Source organism: Thermobia domestica, chromosome 5, assembly GCF_964235325.1.
Source record: "Thermobia domestica chromosome 5, izTheDome1.hap1.1, whole genome shotgun sequence".
Classification (NCBI taxonomy): domain Eukaryota; kingdom Metazoa; phylum Arthropoda; class Insecta; order Zygentoma; family Lepismatidae; genus Thermobia; species Thermobia domestica.
In genome coordinates this window covers 267526215-267547029 of record NC_137458.1, presented here as the reverse complement: position 1 = coordinate 267547029, position 20815 = coordinate 267526215, and the positions used below count along the sequence as shown (strand labels likewise).

Genomic DNA, 20815 nt, shown 5'->3' with positions numbered 1-20815 from the left:
TCGGATATTAACAGAAATTACTAAAATTACATGCTTTACCTAAAATTTGTTACTATTATGTTATATGTTGGTGGAACAATTGCCCTTGGATGGTCTAAGTTGCAGACGTGTGCATGGGGTTCCGTATATGTAGCGCCCAGTATTTCGGGCTCACGTAAGGAATTTTATATTGATTTTATCTCACAATCAGGGATTTCCAGTTCATTTTACCACTCTTTCCACAGGTCGTTAATTCCTGTTATTTTCTTACATCCATGTTCCGTGTACTTAGCGTCCACTAAGTAAAACTGCTGTTATGAAGAGAGAGAGAGAGAGAGAGAGAGAGAGAGAGAGAGAGAGAGAGAGAGAGAGAGAGAGCAGCCGATAGCACTGATTATGACGCTTCAATGAATCATAACCTCCGGGGGAGAGGGTGAAACGCAGAAACGAAGATATGTGTGTGTGTGTGTGTGTGTGTTAACTTCAGCAAGATATAAAGTTTATTTTATAAACTTGTTTGGCAAGAAAATATCACAGGACGAGATGGGACCAAGTATTAGGGGTTACCTGTCATTTATATGTGACCTTGAATCATGGCTATAGGACTTTCAATGGGTATGGCGCAAAACTATTGGTGTGGGAGGAAAATATTTACTGTTTTCCAAAGTCTAATTATAAACGAAGTTCCATTTTGCTCATTTTATTTTTGCGTCTTGAACGAGTATGGTGTTTTCTTGAGAATAATCCATCACTAAGTTGGACAAGCGAATTAGTCCCAGAAGCGACAGTCCTATTAGCGACAGGAACTGTTATCTGCCCTATGAGCGACCGATTCATTTACATTGAGATGATGGAAGATGATATGATTCCATCTCGTAAAATATGTTTACCTCTGGCGTTATTAGCGCCCGAACAACCTTGGTATGAAATATGTACGTGCCAGTGATACTGTTCGTCAAATATAAAATATATTTCCTCTACTGTGAGTGCAAATAAAACTTATTTTAATTTTGAGTTAGATTTGACATAAAACATATAAAATAACTTAACGAGACAACAGGGATATTTCCATGAAAAGTATATTCCTTGTAATTATTGAAAATCCACTTGTAATATCCCCTTTCTTCAAAAGCTGTTTTCTGTACTTAATTTGATTCAAATCTAACTACTCACTAAGCACAGTAATATATTTTATTTTGAAAAACTTAAACGTGTAACAGTTTCGCCAACTATATACTTTTTAGACTTCCTAAGACTCTATGAATAAAATGAAATAAAAAAATGTCAATGATAAAAGACAGCTTTTGAGATCCCCTACATCTGATTGACTATTCTCAACCAATCTCACCAATTACAATGCAGTTCACTCTAAACAATCCAAAAGGTAAACAAACTCTTTAAACTACCTTCTTCCCTATTGTAAGCTAATAAAATGTAAACTAATTGCTTAATTTGTCTTCCTCCCTTATTTTGACTTATACATAAAAGCTTGTTGTGTAGCAATTTGAAATAATCCCTTATAACTAATCTTTGTTTCACCCTAGGAAGAATATAAAACGGAAATACGTCAAACGCGTCAAACCAGTGTAGCCAGTAGCAAAAAGTGCACTTTTCTGTCAGAAAGGATGAAAGACTATTGTCCCTTTATACATGTGCATATAGTCTCATACAACAAGGTTACAGACCTTACGGTTGCCTCTATTCGTAGAACAAGTGGGAAGTGAACAACACAAGTCACTTTATGTAGTTATTTATATCTTTACTTAAAATAACTTAATAGCGTGTGTAATCCAATTTTATGTATGGCCAAACGGCAAAGCAGAATGAAAAGATTTTCGGTTTATATTAGACCCCAATCCCAATTAAGATGTTATCATATCACATTAATTATAATAGCATACCAAGGAGGAGTGGGGAGGAGTCCGAATTTTTGCAAAAAAAAAAAAAAATTAAGTATCTCACCAGCCGCTCAACTTAGAAAGCTGAAATTTGACATTTAAAAAAAAAAATAAGCAGGCAGCCCAGGAATTTTAGCGTTTTTGAGAATTCCCTTCAGATTCTAAACCCTTCTAACATTCAATTTTTTTACACCCCCCTGGATAGAAAAGGAATCCAATTCTTTCTTCAAATCCAATTCCATCAATCAGTGTTGTATGTTTATTGCATCAATTAAAAAAAAAAGGTTTGCTAATTTCTTTCCTTTCAAAATATGAAGTAATCACATGCTCATGTCTGGTTTTGTAAAGCACATGATTTCATTGTTTCGGAGTTTCGATCAAGACAATCAACAAAATAGACATGCTTAATCCTTCTCTTTTGGGCGCCGCAGTTCCTTCCGAGAAATAATTAAGCTTTTTTTTTTTTTTTTTTTTTTTTTTTTTTTTTTTTTAAGGAAAAATGAAGGTTGAAAGGGAAGAGACCATTAAACCAGTTATCACTAATAGTTGAGTTACAGAATATATTGCTTTGTGAATACACCCCCTTTTGTTTTGAACATCCCTGTAAGAAAAAGTTCCTGGCGTACGTATTGACTCCCGTTTTAGTGGGAGGTCGCGCTTTTGGTATATTACGAGTTGGTAGTGGGTTGATATGTAAAAATAATCGGAAACGATTGATATTAGTGTCGAATTCATAGTTTAGGGGTCACTGAGATATATAGTAACTCTCCCGAAGCTGTTCAAGTCTAAGCTTAGCCCCATCCACATGGTGGGGATGAAAATTGAAATGTCCAAACTCATTAAGATTAGTGTAGAACTCATAGTTTTCGTGGTCGCTAGATGAATAGTGACAATCTCCAATTTGTGCAAATAGTGTTGCTCACGAGACGAGAAATTAGGTTTTCTCGTCTCGTCTCGATCATGGAAGACTTACCTTCTCGTGTCAATTATCGAAGGATTAGTTCTCGTCTTATCTCAAAATTTATTCGGATTGTTTTGTAAATTTATTTATGCCCTGAGTTTTCTTAATTTCATCCACAAATTATGAGATTCCCTCCTCATCACGAAAGGTTTACGAAAGGTAACAAAAATTTAAACTATGTTAACTTTTGTAGCAGTAGTGTGGCCAGGGAGGACGATCCGGGGCTATACACCCCTAAAAGGTTTTTTTTTTTTTATTCCTGCATTATTATTTTTGTCAAAGTTATAGGTAGCCAATTTTAAAACTGTCAAAGTTAATAGCCTATGCTATTCTTTTTTTTCAGTGCACTGTATTTTTTATGTATTTTATTGTTATTTACGATGTAGAACCTGTTTAAATGCGCCTGCCCTTTCTCTATTGAAAGTATTTAAGCAAAACTAAATTCGCTTGAACAAGTCATTGAAGCGGTGGGGGAATATAAATTTGTAAAAAATGAAGCCTAAAACAACTTTTGCGGGGGAGGGTTCCGGACCACCCACTATCCTGTGTGGTATTCCATACTACTGGTGCGTAAAGAAATAACGGTTTTTAAAAGAACCGACAGATTTTTTCAAAAACTGGGAAGATTATGAAAATTCCGATTTTCAGAGAAAATTCTTTCGAATTTAAAAAATGTTGCGTTTGTAACTGATGCCGATTTTAATAGAAAACCGAACCGTTTTTTAGTAGAAAAACGAGCCGGTTTAAGATCAAAAACAGTTTTGGTGAATTCGATTAGTGACAGAATTTAAAATGTTTTTGAAGATTGTGGTAAAAACAAATTAAAATTCAGAGTTGACTTGCGCGGCAGTTTATAATTGTTCGTGTGTCCAGCGTAGCTGGTAAGTTCATCTAGCATATTAATATAAGTGCTTGCAACCCTAACGGTAGCCGACAACAACAGCAGAAGCATGACACAAGTAAGATTGTCAGATTTACTCTCACTCAAATATTAGTGTATCGAAAAACTTTTTTAAAATGGAGCTACTTTTGCAGTAGATACACGAAGAAAGTAAGACTGACTGTTAGAATAACAATAGAGGTATGCAAACTCATTCTTTATCAGTTAAACTTCTTACGATAAGGTAAGTTTGGCAACATGAGCTCAGTTGTTGCCACGTCGGCGGAAGCGGGATGACAGTTTTGATTCATTGTGTTCTGTGATAGTTCAGTGAATTTTGTTGTGCAAATTTCTTCTGTTTTGTTTTATTTTGTTATTTTCTTGTTATAGTTATTCCGTGTTATCTGTGTTATTATTAGTGCTGTTAGTAGTTAATTTTGTGTTTAACTGCTATAGTGGTATTTTTGGAGACAGTGGCTAAAAATTCCCACATTGTTATAAGAAGCAAAGAAAGAAGGGAAACCTCTTTCTACTGGTGAAAAAATAATGTTATTAAACGTTTATTCATATTTTCGAAACCAGGCAGTGAAGCTGGAGAGAGGGTTTGTCCTTAGGCGTCAAGGCATCTCTGAAAAAAAAGGGGGGAGTAATAGTGTGATTCATACCATGACTGAGAGTGGGTAAATTCCTGGAGCTGACCTCGTTTTTCGCGGCACAAAAACAGCTGATTATCACAAAGAATTTGAGCAGCAGAATATGAATATTTCCAAGAAATACTCTTTCCGAATGTACCACCAAATTCCGTGATTGTTATAGATAATGACCGCACATACTCAATAAAAGACGAAAAAATCCTTACGAAATCATGTTCCAAAAAAGAAATTGTAGAGTGGTTAAAAAGAAAAGTGTTGAATGTGATTCAAGCTGCAACAAATTTAAAGTAATACAAATGTTAAATAAAGTTGCTTCTAACACAGAAGTCTCCTACAGAATAGAATGCATTAAGTTCTTCGTCTCCCCCTTATCATTGCGAACTCCCTCCCACTGAACTTGTGTGGAGTAAAGATTTGGGTGCTTCTTGCCTCCAGGAATAGATTACGTGATTGTAAGTAATTACAATTCCTCTTATATTATTATTATTATTATTATTATTATTATTATTATTATTATTATTATTGAGTCGCTTACCGCTGCGCAGTTTGGTTTGTGTTTTTTTTTTTATTTTCTCAAATCGGCTTCCTCCTACTCATAATAAGTGGCAACATCGCGCTAGTTGAACGTCATTTCCGTTTTATAATCTTCCTAGGGTGGGACAGAGAGTAGACGAACTGTTAAGTTCTGCGAGAGATTTGTAACTTGTGTAATAATTTCTTCGAATACACCGTGTTTTTATATTTCTTTGATATCCTCAAATGGTGAACATCTTTTTTCCATGAGCGCCCGATTGGAAGGCAGGGGTCGCCCCCCTGACTCACAAAAATGTATACGTAATATAGCAAACCACGTATATTAAATAGCAGATATACCAGACGTGATACAGCAACCATGGAGATGCCCCTCCCTAGAAAATTTTCTTCGGGCGCCCCTACCTCTTTCTGATTTCTTTCTTATGCCATAAACATATTCAATCTAAACTTATGCTCCGTATCATTTTAACATGAAATTTTTAATTATATTAGAATCATAGACAAAGACAGAGCTACTCTAAATATTTACTTAGTTTTCCCCTTGATACAGTCAGTGTATTCATAGAAATTAATTCAAAAACATAATATTAGGAAAAACGTATAAAAGATTGTTAATGTAATGAGAGCATTCTCACGTATTTAATTCAGGTAGAGCGAAATTTTTCATAGTACTTTTTGTTAGGCTCTATATCACATTAGCATGAAACAAGTTAAAGAAGAGAGAACCTTATCTTCTTGCATTATCTTAGTATGAACGAACCGGTGACTCATAGGGCAGTTAACAGATCGAATCGGTCGCAAATAGGACAGTTAACAGTTTCTGTCGCTAATAGGACTGTCGCAAGTGGGAAGACACCGGACAAGCGCCTTTGAAGGCTAGTCGTCTTCCATTTTACCCTCTTTTTCGGTAATTCATCTCGCTACTCTTGTTCGATGCAGTTGAAAGCATGGCCTCATCCATTTACATATTAATTTAATTACATATTCCATAATGTATTTACGGAGTATGTAGGATTAATTTAATTACATAATTTAATTTTCATGTTCCAATATTTGTTTGTTTTATCCCTCCCCACTGGTCTAGTGGAAGCACGCAAGCCTTTGGTGTATGAGGTTCAAGGTTCGATTCCTGGTGGGAGAGCATTGAATGACTAAAGTGGTTCGGATTCCACTATAATCAGTAAATTCAAGTCTTCTTTAGCCTACCCGGCAAAACTATGGGACGTAAAACTAAATACAAACCTTTTCTTTTTTCGCAAAAGAAAGGTTTTATTATGAAGTAAAACACTATTCAGAAATATAATATTGAAATTTGCAAGAAGGAAACTTATTTCTGCGTAACAAAATTTAAAAATTAATTAGTCACAGGTAATTGTATTATTGGATTGTAACGAGTTACAATATAATTTCCCAAAGACTCTTCTCATACAATTCTGCTGTTCTCACATGTAACACTTCCCAAGTGTAACACTCCAATTTTGATAAAATTTAACAAGTGGATACTACACATGAAATAAACAAATGCATGTTTTTTTTTTTCTTTTCAGCGGAAAAACAGTTTTAGGGAGCAAAAGCCCCCACCCAAAATATTGAAATTTGAGTCCCGAAGGGCAAGAAGAAGTGAACCAAAGTGAATGATATTGTGCACAGATGCTATAAACGTAGAATGAGGGAATACATGTTTCGTATTTTCCTGGGAAAAACGGTTGGACGTAGTTGCAACGATAGTTTGTGTAGGGACAGTACGCAAAAGAAAAAATAATAAATAAATGAATACGTGTATTTGATTTTGTGCGGCAAAACAAAGTGGTGACAAAGAGCCCCCTCCTAAAATACGAAATTCAACGCCACGAGCCCAGAAAGAAAGATACTGTAATAAATGAAAATGTCCACAAATATTGTAGAAGTAAAATGAGGGAATACGTGTCGTATTTTCCTCTGAAAACTACCTGCGCTTCTGCAGTAATATTTTTTTTTTTTCGGAGGGACCTTGGTCACACCACAGTTTTTCCGCAGAAACTAAAAACGTGTAAATATATATATATATATATATATATATATATATATATATATATATATATATATATATATATATATATATATATATATATATATAGGGTGAGTCAAAATAAGTGTTACAAGCCAATATCTCGCGAACTATACATCATATAAGAAAAATATTAAGAGAGAATGTACAATATAGAGGGGCCTAAGAAATGAGTCAAACATTAGGTTTCCCCCGCCCCCCATTTTGGGGGGAGGGGGGTGAACGTGAAATTTTCAAATGGGAACATAGGTCGAGTGATACCTCGTTCGAAAGAGCTCGAAAAATTGAACAATTTTTGTAGGAAACAATTTTTGATATGGGGCACCGTTTTCAAGATGGGCCCCAAAAATGGTCCTGTATCCGATAAAATTTCCAGTACTTATAAATAAGTGTTACAATCCAATATCTTGCGAACTATACATCACATAAGAAAAATACTAAGAGACAATGTACAATACAGATTGGCCTAAGAAATGAGTCAAACATTAGGTTTCTCCCGCCCCCCATTTTGGGGGGAGGGAGGTAAACGTGAAATTTTCAAATGAGAACATAGGTCGAGTGATACCTCGTTCGAAAGAGCTTGAAAAATTGAACATTTTTTGTAGGAAACAATTTTTGATATGGGGCACCGTTTTCAAGATGGGCCCCAAAAATGGTCCGGTATCCGATAAAATTTCCAGTACTTATAAATCGGAAACGTATGAGTAGGAAACGATTAAACAAAAAATGAAAAACGGAAACATCATAGGCAATGTGGAATGATGTTGTCGTGGTGTCCGCAGGGCCCTAATAATGGGGCTCCGGGACCAATTTCAAAATTATTAATGGGAATATACCTGTAGGTTGAGTGATACCTTGTTTGATAGATCGTGGAAAGCCAAACAGCTTCGTACGAAATTTGTTTTCATTTTGGGCAAGCCTGTTTCAAAATGGCCGCCAAAAATGGTTTCACATTCAGATAGAAAGTGCAGTGTTCAATTTGAGTATTACACGCCAATATCAACGCAACGAACTACGCATCAAATAAGAAAAGTGTTAAGAGTCAATGTACAATACAGAAAGCCTGAAATTTGTGTTAAAGAAGTTCCCTCGTCCCGCTTTTGTATGGAGGGGTGTACATGGAATTTTCAAATCGCAACATAGGGCGAGTGATACCTCTTTGATAGATCGTTAAATACCAAACAGCTTACTACAAAAGTTGTTTTGATTTCAGACAAGCCTGTCACAACAGCATTACCACAACCTAATATCCTGTAAAGTAGTAGGATAACGTTTAGTAATTCTACGGGTATGTGCGATGTTAAAAATTGTAATTTCAATCACTGTAAAGCATATAATTTCAACACTTACTATGTTACAAATGATGCTCGATATGTCCTCCATCCTGCTCCACACACCTCCGTAAGTGGCGGCATAGGGATGTTCGTACATCATGTAGCATCTCTGGAGTGATAGATGCACACACACCTTGGATACGCGCCTTCATATCATCAGTAGTTGTTGGTACGTTGGACATTACCCGATCCTTAACATAACCCCAGAGGAAAAAATCAAGTGGGGTTAGGTCAGGAGATCGTGGAGGCCAGTGAATAGGACCTCGACGCCCAATCCATTTATTCGCCATACGGTGGTCCAATAAGGCTCTGACCTGACGTGCGTTGTGTGCTGGAGCACCATCATGTTGATACCACATTCTTATACGTTCAGCGAAAGGAATATTCTCTAACAACTCCGGGTATAGTACATCACTGATAAATGCGGCATAGGTATCACCAGTAAGACGTCCATCAAAAAAATATGGCCCAATGATATGGTTACCAAGGATGCCACACCATACATTAAGAGACCACCGATGCTGATGAGCAACTTCTCTCTGCCATAGTGGATTTTCCCTAGCCCAATAATGCATATTATGTCGATTTACGTGTCCTGTGTTTGTAAATGTAGCTTCATCGCTAAACAAGATGGTGGATATGAAGTTGCGCTGTCTGTTTTCCATACCTTCCAACCATAGACAAAATTGCAATCTGGCTTGAAAATCATTGCCAGATAGTTCCTGATGTAAGATGATATGATACGGATGAAACATGTACTCGTGCAAAATACGCACTACAGATCTTTGGCTAACTCCACTGGCCTGAGCGAGATATCTCGTGGTAACATGTGGGTCTACATGCACTGCTGCCAATATTCCTGTTGCACGTTCTTCATTGGTTGCAGAGCGGTAACGACCCCTACCTCGTCCCCGGACAAGACTACCATGTTGCCGCAAACGTCTCTCCAATCGCAGAAATGCCATGTGAGATGTTTGTTGGCGTTGGGGATAGCGCATTGCATACATTCGTGCCGCGCTACGATAGTTTCTTCTACATTCCCCCAACACCAGCAACATATCTACACAATGATCAAACACCGCCATTGCTCTATTCAAACGCTACCCAAACTAATAATATCAATACGATAGTGTTCGTTTACTTATACGGAAAACTTATCACCAAAGTTTATATCCCGTTCTTTCTACGTCTGCACACTTACACTTACATTTATTACGTTTCCATAGCGATTACATTAATAGTTGACGATCAAAAATAATCTAAAGATATTTCTTTGCAACTTTCTTTTCTTTGTATAAAACGGCTCAAATAATTCGCCTTTGATCCTTTTTTTTTTTTTATAAGATGGTACAGATTGTTAATGCAATATACAACGTTATCGTTGTACTATGTTCCGAAGGCCATCGGTTCCATTCCCCAGGCAATGACATTGACGGGCTTTCCTTACTCTAACTGGGCACATGCTGAGATGTTGCCTACAAGTAGGGCCTAATAGGTACCTTCCTATCCCTTTCTCATAGGATTGTAGTGATTGAGGAACGACGTGTTTTTGCGCATACGTATTAGTATTAATCATTGTCTTATTATTTTCATTCATATTATTATTATTATTACTAGTTTTATTATTATTTTTCGTATTCTTTTTCTTCTTCTTCTTCTTCTTCTTCTTCTTCTTATTATTATTATTATTATTATTATTATTATTATTATTATTATTATTATTATTATTATTACGTTATAGGTCGATTTTGCCTCCGAAAATTTTACTTGTTATTCACTTACAGTATGATGATGGAACCTCGTGTTCGACATATTTTTAGGCCTGTTTGTATTGTACATGGACTCTTAACACTTTTTATTTGATGCAATAATTCGCGTGATATTGGCTTGTAACACTCAGTTTGAACACTGCACTTTCTATCTGAATGTGGAACCATTTCCGGCGGCCATTTTGTAACAGGCTTGCCCGAAATCAAAACAATTTTTTTTTCTAAGCTGTTTGGTTTTCCATAATCTATCAAACAAGGTATCACTCGACCTATATTCAGATTTGAAATTTTAAAATTGTTCCCGGGGCCCCATGATGGGGTCCTGGGGCACCACGACAACACCATTCCACGTTGCCTATGGCGTTTACCTTTTTCATTTTTTGTTTCATGTTTTTCTACTTAGCCGTTTCCGATTTATAAGTACTGGAAATTTTATCTCTTACAGGACCAATTTTGGGGTCTATCTTGAAAACGGTGCCCATTTTCAAAAATTGTTTCCTACAAAAATTGTTCAATTTTTCAAGCTCTTTAGAACGAGGTATCACTCGACCTACGTTCCCATTTGAAAATTTCACGTTCACCCCCCTCCTCCCAAAATGGGGGGCGGGGGAAACCTAATGTTTGACTCATTTCTTAGGCCCCTCTATATTGTACATTGTCTCTTAATATTTTTCTTATATGATGTATAGTTCGCGAGATATTGGCTTGTAACACTTATTTATAAGTACTGGAAATTTTATCGGATACAGGACCATTTTTGGGGCCCATCTTGCAAACGGTGCCCCATATCAAAAATTGTTTCCTACAAAAATGGTTCAATTTTTCAAGCTCTTTCGAACGAGGTATCACTCGACCTACGTTCCCATTTGAAAATTTCACGTTCACCCCCCTCCTCCCAAAATGGGGGGCGGGGGAAACCTAATGTTTGACTCATTTCTTAGGCCCCTCAATATTGTACATTGTCTCTTAATATTTTTCTTATATGATGTATAGTTCGCGAGATATTGGCTTGTAACACTTATTTATAAGTACTGGAAATTTTATCGGATACAGTACCATTTTTGGGGCCCATCTTGAAAACGGTGCCCCATATCAAAAATTGTTTCCTACAAAAATTGTTCAATTTTTTAAGCTCTTTCGAACGAGGTATCACTCGACCTATGTTCTCATTTGAAAATTTCACGTTCACCCCCCTCCTCCCAAAATGGGGGGTGGGGGAAACCTAATGTTTGACTCATTTCTTAGGCCCCTCTATATTGTACATTCTCTCTTAATATTTTTCTTATATGATGTATAGTTCGCGAGATATTGGCTTGTAACACTTATTTATAAGTACTGGAAATTTTATCGGATACAGTACCATTTTTGGGGCCCATCTTGAAAACGGTGCCCCATATCAAAAATTGTTTCCTACAAAAATTGTTCAATTTTTCAAGCTCTTTCGAACGAGGTATCACTCGACCTATGTTCCCATTTGAAAATTTCACGTTCACCCCCTCCTCCCAAAATGGGGGGCGGGGGAAAGCTAATGTTTGACTCATTTCTTAGGCCCCTCTATATTGTACATTGTCTCTTAATATTTTTCTTATATGATGTATAGTTCGCGAGATATTGGCTTGTAACACTTATTTATAAGTACTGGAAATTTTATCGGATACAGTACCATTTTTGGGGCCCATCTTGAAAACGGTGCCCCATATCAAAAATTGTTTCCTACAAAAATTGTTCAATTTTTCAAGCTCTTTCGAACGAGGTATCACTCGACCTATGTTCTCATTTGAAAATTTCACGTTCACCCCCTCCTCCCAAAATGGGGGGCGGGGGAAACCTAATGTTTGACTCATTTCTTAGGCCCCTCTATATTGTACATTGTCTCTTAATATTTTTCTTATATGATGTATAGTTCGCGAGATATTGGCTTGTAACACTTATTTTGACTCACCCTGTATATATATATATATATATATATATATATATATATATATATATATATATATATATATATAGAGAGAGAGAGAGAGAGAGAGAGAGAGAGCGTTCAAAAAGTCTCGTGGCAAGTCAAAGTCGCATTCGAAGTCACATGAAATAAAATTTTATGCGAAGGTTTGCAACACTGCTGTAGTATCGCCTTGCGTGAAGTTCCTTTCTTAGATTCCAGTCGGCAAGGTGACGTTGAAGTGATTCTTGCATCTAGTTAGCGGTCTCTGAAACAGTGGTGCTAACTTTGGAACAACGAAAATTCCTGGTTGAACATGTGTTCCGTGAACAAGGTGAGTACAAACAGACAGTCAAAGATAAGTTTGCAGCAAGGTTTCCGGATACACCTATTCCGAATCGTCACACTGTAAGGGCTCTGATCGATAAATTTATAGAGACATTGGAACGGTAATGGACTATGATCGAAGTGGTAGACCGTCAGCCCCATATCCAGAAGATGAATAGTCGGCCCCATATTTTTCAGACAAACAATAGATTCAACTCGTTATTGTGAAATTATTCACTAGTTCATGGGAGAACTAACAGAAGACGAAATTCGTAATGCTTGGATACAACAAGATGGCGCTTCAGCACATACAGCTCGCCAATCCATGAGATTACTGCAAGCGGTTTTTGAAATCGAATAATTTCAAAGGGATTGTGACCACCTCGGTCTCCTGACTTGTCTCCTCCGGATTTTTACTTCTGGGGTTATGCAAAGAATTCTGTTTATATAGGGACATAGGTGTCCAAACTCGCGAGCCCGACGCTTGTTAGCTCGGCACTCACGCTCAACCGGGCTCGGGCTCAATAATTGAGCGCGAGCCCGAGTGAGCCCGAGCCCCAATGAAATAATTGAGCGTGAGCCCGAGCCCCAATGAAATTAGTGAGCGCAAGTCCGAGTGAGCGCGAACCCAATCGAGAGAAGTGAGTGCGAGCCCGAGTGAACGGGAGCCCAGTTAACACAAGTGATCGCGAGCCCAGTTAAGAGAAATGAACGCGAGTGCGAATGAGCGCGAGCGCAGTTGGGAGAAGTGATCGCGAGCTCAAGTGAGCGCGAGCCCAGTTGAGGGAAGTGAGTGCGAGCGCGAGTGAGTGCTAGTTCAGTTGAGAGAAGTGAGCGTGAGCCCGAGCGAGCGCGAGTTAAATTGAGTGCGAGCCCGCGCTCACTTAACACTCACGTGGACTCATTTGCTTTAGAGTAAAAAAAAAAAAAAAAAAAAAACTAATTCCATGTGCAGAATTGTAAAGGAAGAATGAAACAACTTTACAAAAAGAAAACGCACACTCTTGAGGTCCGAGCTGTCATTTTATGGTCCAGAAGACTTCAAACACCTTTCGATAGAGAACCGACTTTTTTATGGTTATTATGAGAGGATGGTATTTGTTTGAGGCAGGTATTTGTTTTTGTTGTTTTAGTAACAACTTCCATGACCCAAGCTTTTTTTTTCTTTTTTCTTTTTCTTTTTTTTTGTGAGATCATAGAGTAAGGAAACTACTTGGCCTTGCAAAGTAGGAAATTTATTTACTAGCAACTAATGAAGCTGTGCGTTCATAGAAAAGTCGTCGAGCGAAATAATTATGTATTATTTAATTGTAACTTCTTTAAATCCCAATAAACAACAGTAGCTCTTAAGAATGTTGATAATTTGCACCATAGTGGTTATTCAGCCCATTAATTTATATAAGGAAACATTGTTTTAATTTTTCGAAATAAAAGAATTTTAGCCTGTTAATTTTACTGACTACTTCTTCTTGAGATCTTTAAATGTATTCTAAGCGAAATTTAACTACGGTGTTATGCATTTTAATATATACCGGTATAAATAAAAACTAAAACAATATTACATCGAATATTTTTAAAGCAAGGAACTCTTAAATAAGCCAGAAAACGAAATTAGTAAAATTGAATGATTAAAATCTCGTCTATTTAAAAGAAAAATACTTCCTCATATAAATCAATGGGCTATTAAAAAAAGATAGCAATTCAACATCCAAAAAAATAAGACACACACACACACACACACCTCCTTTCATTAAAGTCTTTTTTCGAAAGATACCCTGAAACGATGGCAAGTCGTTTGTTACAACCAGTGTTAAAAGTGAGGGAAAACACGAGGGACGTCATCCCCCACTTCCAAAAATATCTATGGCGTCCCTCCACTTCCTAAAAAAATTAGTGGGCAAAGATAGGCACAGGGGACGACATAACGTCATGCGCTCCCCTCTATGTTGAAAATTTGATCAAGATCGGTTGGGTGGTTCAAGAGTCACAAACATAGTCGCTTTCAATTTTATAGATAAAGTAGATTTTTCATAAAGAACGACTGACTCGATGTATACGCAAAGACATAAATAGACCTTGCAGTATGAACTAAGAAAAAAATTAAGAAGGTATAGGTAGTTACTCAGGTTAAACCTGAGTCATTAACCCTCCGTGGACAGACCTCAGAGAAATTACTTTTAGTTCTGATTTTTTCCGTTGTTTTTTGAAAACTTTCTCATTCATGTAAATTCAATTGGCAACACTATCTGTTGTTATGGCTGATACGCTGCTTCTAACACACACACACACACACACACACAAAAAAAAAAAAAGATATGAAAAAAAAGACATTTAAAACATTAAATAAGACAAAAAAGTTTCTGGGGTCCATTAAGAACCGCAGTGTCAAAATAAGTGTGACCAAGGAGGGTTAAATTCAATAGGAACTTCAAGCTAGTTTGATTTGAATAATCAACGTAAGTAAATCGCTTTCAGTAATTAGTGCTAATGGCATTATTTTGTGTCAGCATTGTCATTTCAAATTTTGCTCAAAGTGCGCAAAATTCTTCTTTGTATGATACTTTTGCGTTTTTTTTTAATTAATATATTACTACATAATTGATTAAAATATATATTTCTCGAACAGGCACTTTTCAAACAATGCTCCTGATTTTGGCACTGATTTGTTTTGTCGCTACAAAACATTATAATTAAGTCTTTTGTTGTAATATGATTATATATTCACTATGTAACAGTGCTTTATTATGTTGCCAAGTACACTATAACTTGTATTGTTTCACATTTTCATTTAGTAGTACTATTTTAGTGTCCATTTTTTGTTATAACGTGACCCATTTTCAACTGTTGAAATCGTTGTCACCCTAACTCACGGGCGCCAGAAGAAATTTTTTTAGAGGAGGGGGGTGTCTGTCTGGTTACTATATTGGGTTTGGTATTTTTTTTTATTTGTATTAAGAAAATCTTAAATTGAAGTTATTATTTACACTCATGTCCAAAATGATTGTCGCATATCTATAAATGTCTTCTTGTAAGAATATAATTTGAAAGTACATTCATGTTCAAAATGATCGTCGCATATCTATAAATGTCTTCTTGTAAGAATATAATTTGAAAATGTTTTTGCACGGTACTTTTAATTCTGATACTATGTGTATAATCAGGAAATGTATGTTTGTGGTAAAGTTCATAGGAAAATAATTATAAATAAGAAAATTAGAATGAGTAAAACAAAATGTTGCTGAATGGACAAGAAAGTTTTATTTTCGTTTTATTGTTCTTATTTACTGCTCTTTTGACATGAAATTTGCCACATACATGTCTTTGCCGATTATATACATACTAACATTATAAGAAGTACCGGGCGAATTCGTTATCAAATTATATTCCTACAATAACATATTTATAGACATGCGACAATTATTTTGGACATGAGTGTACATGTTCGTGAGACAGGAGGGAGGCCTGGCCTCCACCTTCGGGCTACCATACCTTGACTACATAACAAGTATGTGTATGCGTGAATCTAGGTTGAATTCAGTTATATGCAAATTTTCTTTCATCCGACTAGGTGTGCATGAATTGTTTGTGGAAAGGACATAATTTATTCCTTGAATATTTTTTGTTCAGATTATTCAATTAAACCGGGAAATGTCTTTTCTTGCCCCAGTGCATCCCTGGTTAGATTCAATTTTTACAAAAAAAAACTGTGGTTGAAAGTTTATCATCTTGTATCATTCAGCACGATGAATAATAGAAGATGGATTTCATTCTACATTTAAAAATCTAATTATGAAATCTAGTTCAAAGCCCCTGGTTCCTAATTTGTTCTGCGTTGGTTTCCTGAAGTAAAAGAAATACGTCTGCTTATGCGATGATGTCACACAGCCATTGTCTTCTTCGGTGATCCTGTAGGCGCGCACTGCCTAGCCGGGCCACTGCGCACCTTGGTCTTAGTATTGCATTCGACTTTTCCAGGTGAATCTGAATAGTTCGTTCCTAGTGATGATAGAAGCAAGTGTTAAAAATATCGACAGCTGACTTTAACAAGAATGTAATGATAATACAACTGTATAAATATACTTGAAACAAGGTAAGTGTTCGCTTTCTGTTTATTAATTTAGTTAACAAACTTCCAGATTTCTGTATAATTGCGAGGTGAATTTACACTGAAATTTTTAGTAGGGACCAGTGGTCGAAGTGAGACGATATGGGTGGTATGCCATACTGCCTCTGTTTTTTCAGTAATGAGGACATACCGTCTCTGGTTTTTCAGTGGTCAAGACAATATTTAAATAGCCGGTATGTTGAGCCAAAATTGTAACAAAACATACCGCTTCTGCTTTTTTCTCCACTTCGAACACTAGGGCCTACTCAGAAACAATAGAAAGAAAGAATATTGAGTGTGGCTTGTAGCTACTATGCCGACATTCTTTTGGTAAAATAGCTCACTTTATATTTATTTGTTAAGGTAAGAGTGCGCTTTCAGCAGAACAAGTGATTTTTCACAGGATGTGGCATTGTTCACATAAGGTAAGGTCAGGGGCGTCATTTAGGAGAGGAGCAATTGCCCCCCCTGGTTTTGAGATTTCTATCGATTTTATCATTAAAATAGTAGTAAATCAGTGAAATACGCGAAATGTTACTTATATTAAGGGGTTTTGCCCTCCCCCAAGCAAAATCTGAAATGACGCTCCTGGGTAAGGTAGGGATAAGTAGAATAGGATCGGGTTAGCTTAGGGTTAGGGAAGTTTGGACCCATTTTATTAAAATTAATAGAGGTGTAATTCCTCGTATTGCTATTTATTGTGACTCGGTTCCTATGAATATTCTGCTCAAAGTGCACTTTCACACATGGCCGGACTGGCTACTACTATCCATTTCATAAAGATAAGCCTCTGACTTCGCGGTGCTGCCCTGACCCTTACTCAAAACTTATGTTGCATTGTCGTACCTTGTTGGAATTGCTGGAATGTTGTCATTTTAATACTTAAGACAGCGTTTTTCAACCGGTGTGCCGCGGCACACTGGTGTGCTGTGAATGGGCCGCTGGTGTGCCGCGAGGAATCGAAACAAAATTATTAATTTTATAGCAATCAAATTGCAAAACGTAGGGAAAAATGTATATTTGTCTTTCACATTACTATGAACCTCTACTATGAATCTACAAATTTAAGTTTCATACCGGTTACTGTTCTGTACATTTCTAATGCTGAAAAAAGTATGTGTTATCATTGTTATGACCATTATTGCTTCTTTATTGTTGCAGACTATTTCGTAACTTGAAAATTTAAAATATCATTCAATCCTTCCGACAAATTACCTACATTTGTGTTTTAAAAGCAAAAGAGATTTGTTTGTTCTTTCGTTATTTAGTGATCTCCCTTCTTTGTAAAAGGTTGGACAGAGTTTTCAAAAAGAAAGCATATTTTTTTTTAAAAGAAAAACCTGAATCCAATATTTTATTGCAATTGTTTTATATTTTTAAATTAGAATGAAAAATAAGCATAATGATCTACCACGGGAAAAACCCAGTGATAGAGCTTTCTTCCCTTTCAGAAGGAGATCAATAATCACAGAAAAAATACCACTGTGTTTTATATTTACAAATAATAATACCTATTAGTGTGCCGCGAGAATCCAAGTAACAACCGTAGTGTGCCGCAAGTTGAAAAAGGTTGGGAAACGCTGCCTTAAGACAAAAATTTTCTTTGTACTGTGTAGTAAGAAAAAAAATAAAAATTAATGAAAAAGTCTGTATTTTGTAGTGATTTTTTTAAAATCAATGTTTATGAGACTATATATCGGAAATGAGATCGCGTGAAATAATTTCCTGTGCACGATATGTAGGTGCATCTATTACCTGTAAATTTTGAAAATTTCATTACTCAACACCTAGTAATTTTCCTGTTATTCAGTAAAAAGTGAGATATTATCTCTGAATTACTGCGGTGTATTATCAATCTGAAAAATCTATTAAAAAGAATAAATCTTAAAGTACCTTTTTCAATCAAACTTTTTCGATTTAGTTTAAAAGGCAAACAATGACAAATATGAAATTATGATTTTCTGTGCTCTGCGCCCTTTACTATCGCAGTTGATACGGAATGCTACGTTGCCACATTTTCCTTGCGCAACACTCTCAGTCCGACGGGTATTTAAACTTGTCACGCACGGTCCGGTACGTTTCAGAGGTATTTTTAAAATTTTGTATCTCCACAGTTTTAAAACTAATTTGTTAGAAATTAACAGGATATAAAGTAAACTTACCAACTGTTTAAAATTAGAAAAAACAAACCGTTTATCTTGGTTGGATTGCATGTGATGGTCCTCGAAAATTTGTTGCTTTGTCAGCTCTTTCACTCAGGGCACGCAGTACAAAATACACTTGCACGAAAACAAATATACTCACAAAGCTTATTATATGACACAATCATAGTTGATATATAATATTGAGTTCACACTTCACAGAAAATCTGTTCGCAGATTTCTACTATAAAACAATATATATATATATATATATATATATATATATATATATATATATATATATATATAAACTCTTTATGTGGAGAATACTCTGTAGACAGCCCAGCATTTTGACCAATTCTTGGGACACCACTAAACAGGGCTTTGCGTTTACTTGAATTGTATCGCTCCAAGCTACATCAAAATCTGCCTTCGAATAATAAGAATGACGCGTTTCTTTCCTTTCCCGGCGCAATCTCAGATTCACTTGAAACAGTTACTATCCTGTTCATTCCCGGTTCGATTCCCGGCGGGAGCTCATGTGGTTCGGATTCCACGTTAATCAGTAGGTCCACGTCTCATATAGCCTCGCTGCTGAACGGGACGCTAAACTAAAATCACCTCACCTCACCTGTTCATTCCCGGATACGCCACTGAGCACAGAATAATCAATGTCATTACTAGAGACCGGATGTTCCGGCACTAAAACCTGGAAAATAGGCAGGCAAATAGGCACTACAAATTGTGAAAGTAGGCAGTTAAATAGGCACTGAAATGTAACTCGAAATGAAGATAAATACTCGATACAATTAAAAAATGTCACAGATAATGTTCAAAGAATATAGAAACATAACTCATACATGTTTGTTAATATTTTCTATTACTATATATGTGGGTTGCATTTATATATATAAACGAAACTTGACATGCATTCCATATATATATATATATATATATATATATATATATATATATATATATATATATATATATATATATATATGGTAATTACATTCTCTTCAGCACCTTATCACTACACATAACAGTCCAAATTTTGTGCACTTTATCAGTACATACAGCAGTCCAAAGTTATAGCATTTTGTCAGTACACTGAGTAGTTGGCGTGGGAGACCCGGGTTCGATTTCCGGCGGGAGCTCATGTGGTTCGGATTCCACGTTAATCAGTAGGTCCACGTCTCATATAGCCTCGCTGCTGAACGGGACGCTAAACTAAAATCAACTCAACTCAGCTACACTGAGTAGTTGAAAATTTTACATTTTATTACTACAAACAGCACTTATATTTTTCAGAAGAGGCAGAATCCTTTATTGAAGTACTAAATTATATACTTTCCCCCAATAAAGCCTTATTTTGAAGAAAATACATCGAATAGGCATTACTAGGCACTAAAGCAATTATTTAGGCAGGAACTGACAAAATAGGCAAAACAAAATTGGCTTAAATTGAAACTATAATCCGCCATATAAACTTTAAAATATTATTTTTGATCATATCTTTAATATTAAAGAATAAGCATTTTGCCTAACATCCGGTCTCTAGTCATTACTATCTAACTCAACCATCTGAGTGGGAGTTCTCAGTTCTGCAATTTCATTATCGCCCAAAATTTTGCATCTTCTTTTTGTAATACCGCCGCTCGTAGAAGGAATATCCATAGGCCTATATTTCTTTAATAGAAAGCACAAGTGTGCGTGTAAGTTTTTGACGCCTACGAACCGAAGGGAAGTGTTGAAAACGTAATCAGTGCGACGTGATTTATAGTAGATAAGACGCAAAAACAGCTCTCGTCACCTCACATTGCATATTGTTTTCTTTCGTTGAAAAAACAAAGGACCCATGTTTCTTTTTTACATTCGGCAGGGGAATTGTGGGTGAACACGTGATTGCCAAGGCTACATTTCTTTCTTCTTTTTAATTTTTAATTGTCCCATTGTGTGTGTATACGTATATACACAACCATCGCCGTCTACGATCCCTAAGAGATGGTAGCCGGCGATGACACAACGATCGGACTCAACGTGCGTGCAAAGCCCGTTGAATATATACAATATTCGGACTCCAGAGTGTTTTAATCGTTGTAGCTGGGTTGTGCGAGAGATGTGTTGCTGAAAAAGTGCCCATAGTTTGGTGGATGTGTACTTCAACGTTTTATTCCCATCTTAGATTGAGATAAGTACATATTATTTTTAAGATGTGAAAGATTATGATATGCTTTTCCCCCCTATTACA

General features: G+C 36.3%; 1 protein-coding gene across 8 annotated transcripts in view; it reads left to right on the top strand.

The window, feature by feature from the left end:
- Positions 1–20815, top strand: part of LOC145686586 (uncharacterized) — a 678364-nt gene that overhangs the window by 142267 nt on the left and 515282 nt on the right. Inside the window, exon 1 of one of the 8 annotated variants that reach the window (XM_081760036.1) lies at positions 16269–16408. The exons of the other annotated variants lie outside the window; for them this stretch is intronic. The gene's annotated coding sequence lies outside the window, so the exon portion shown is untranslated. Of the gene's footprint in view, positions 1–16268; positions 16409–20815 lie in introns of those variants that run through there. 8 annotated transcript variants of the gene reach the window in all.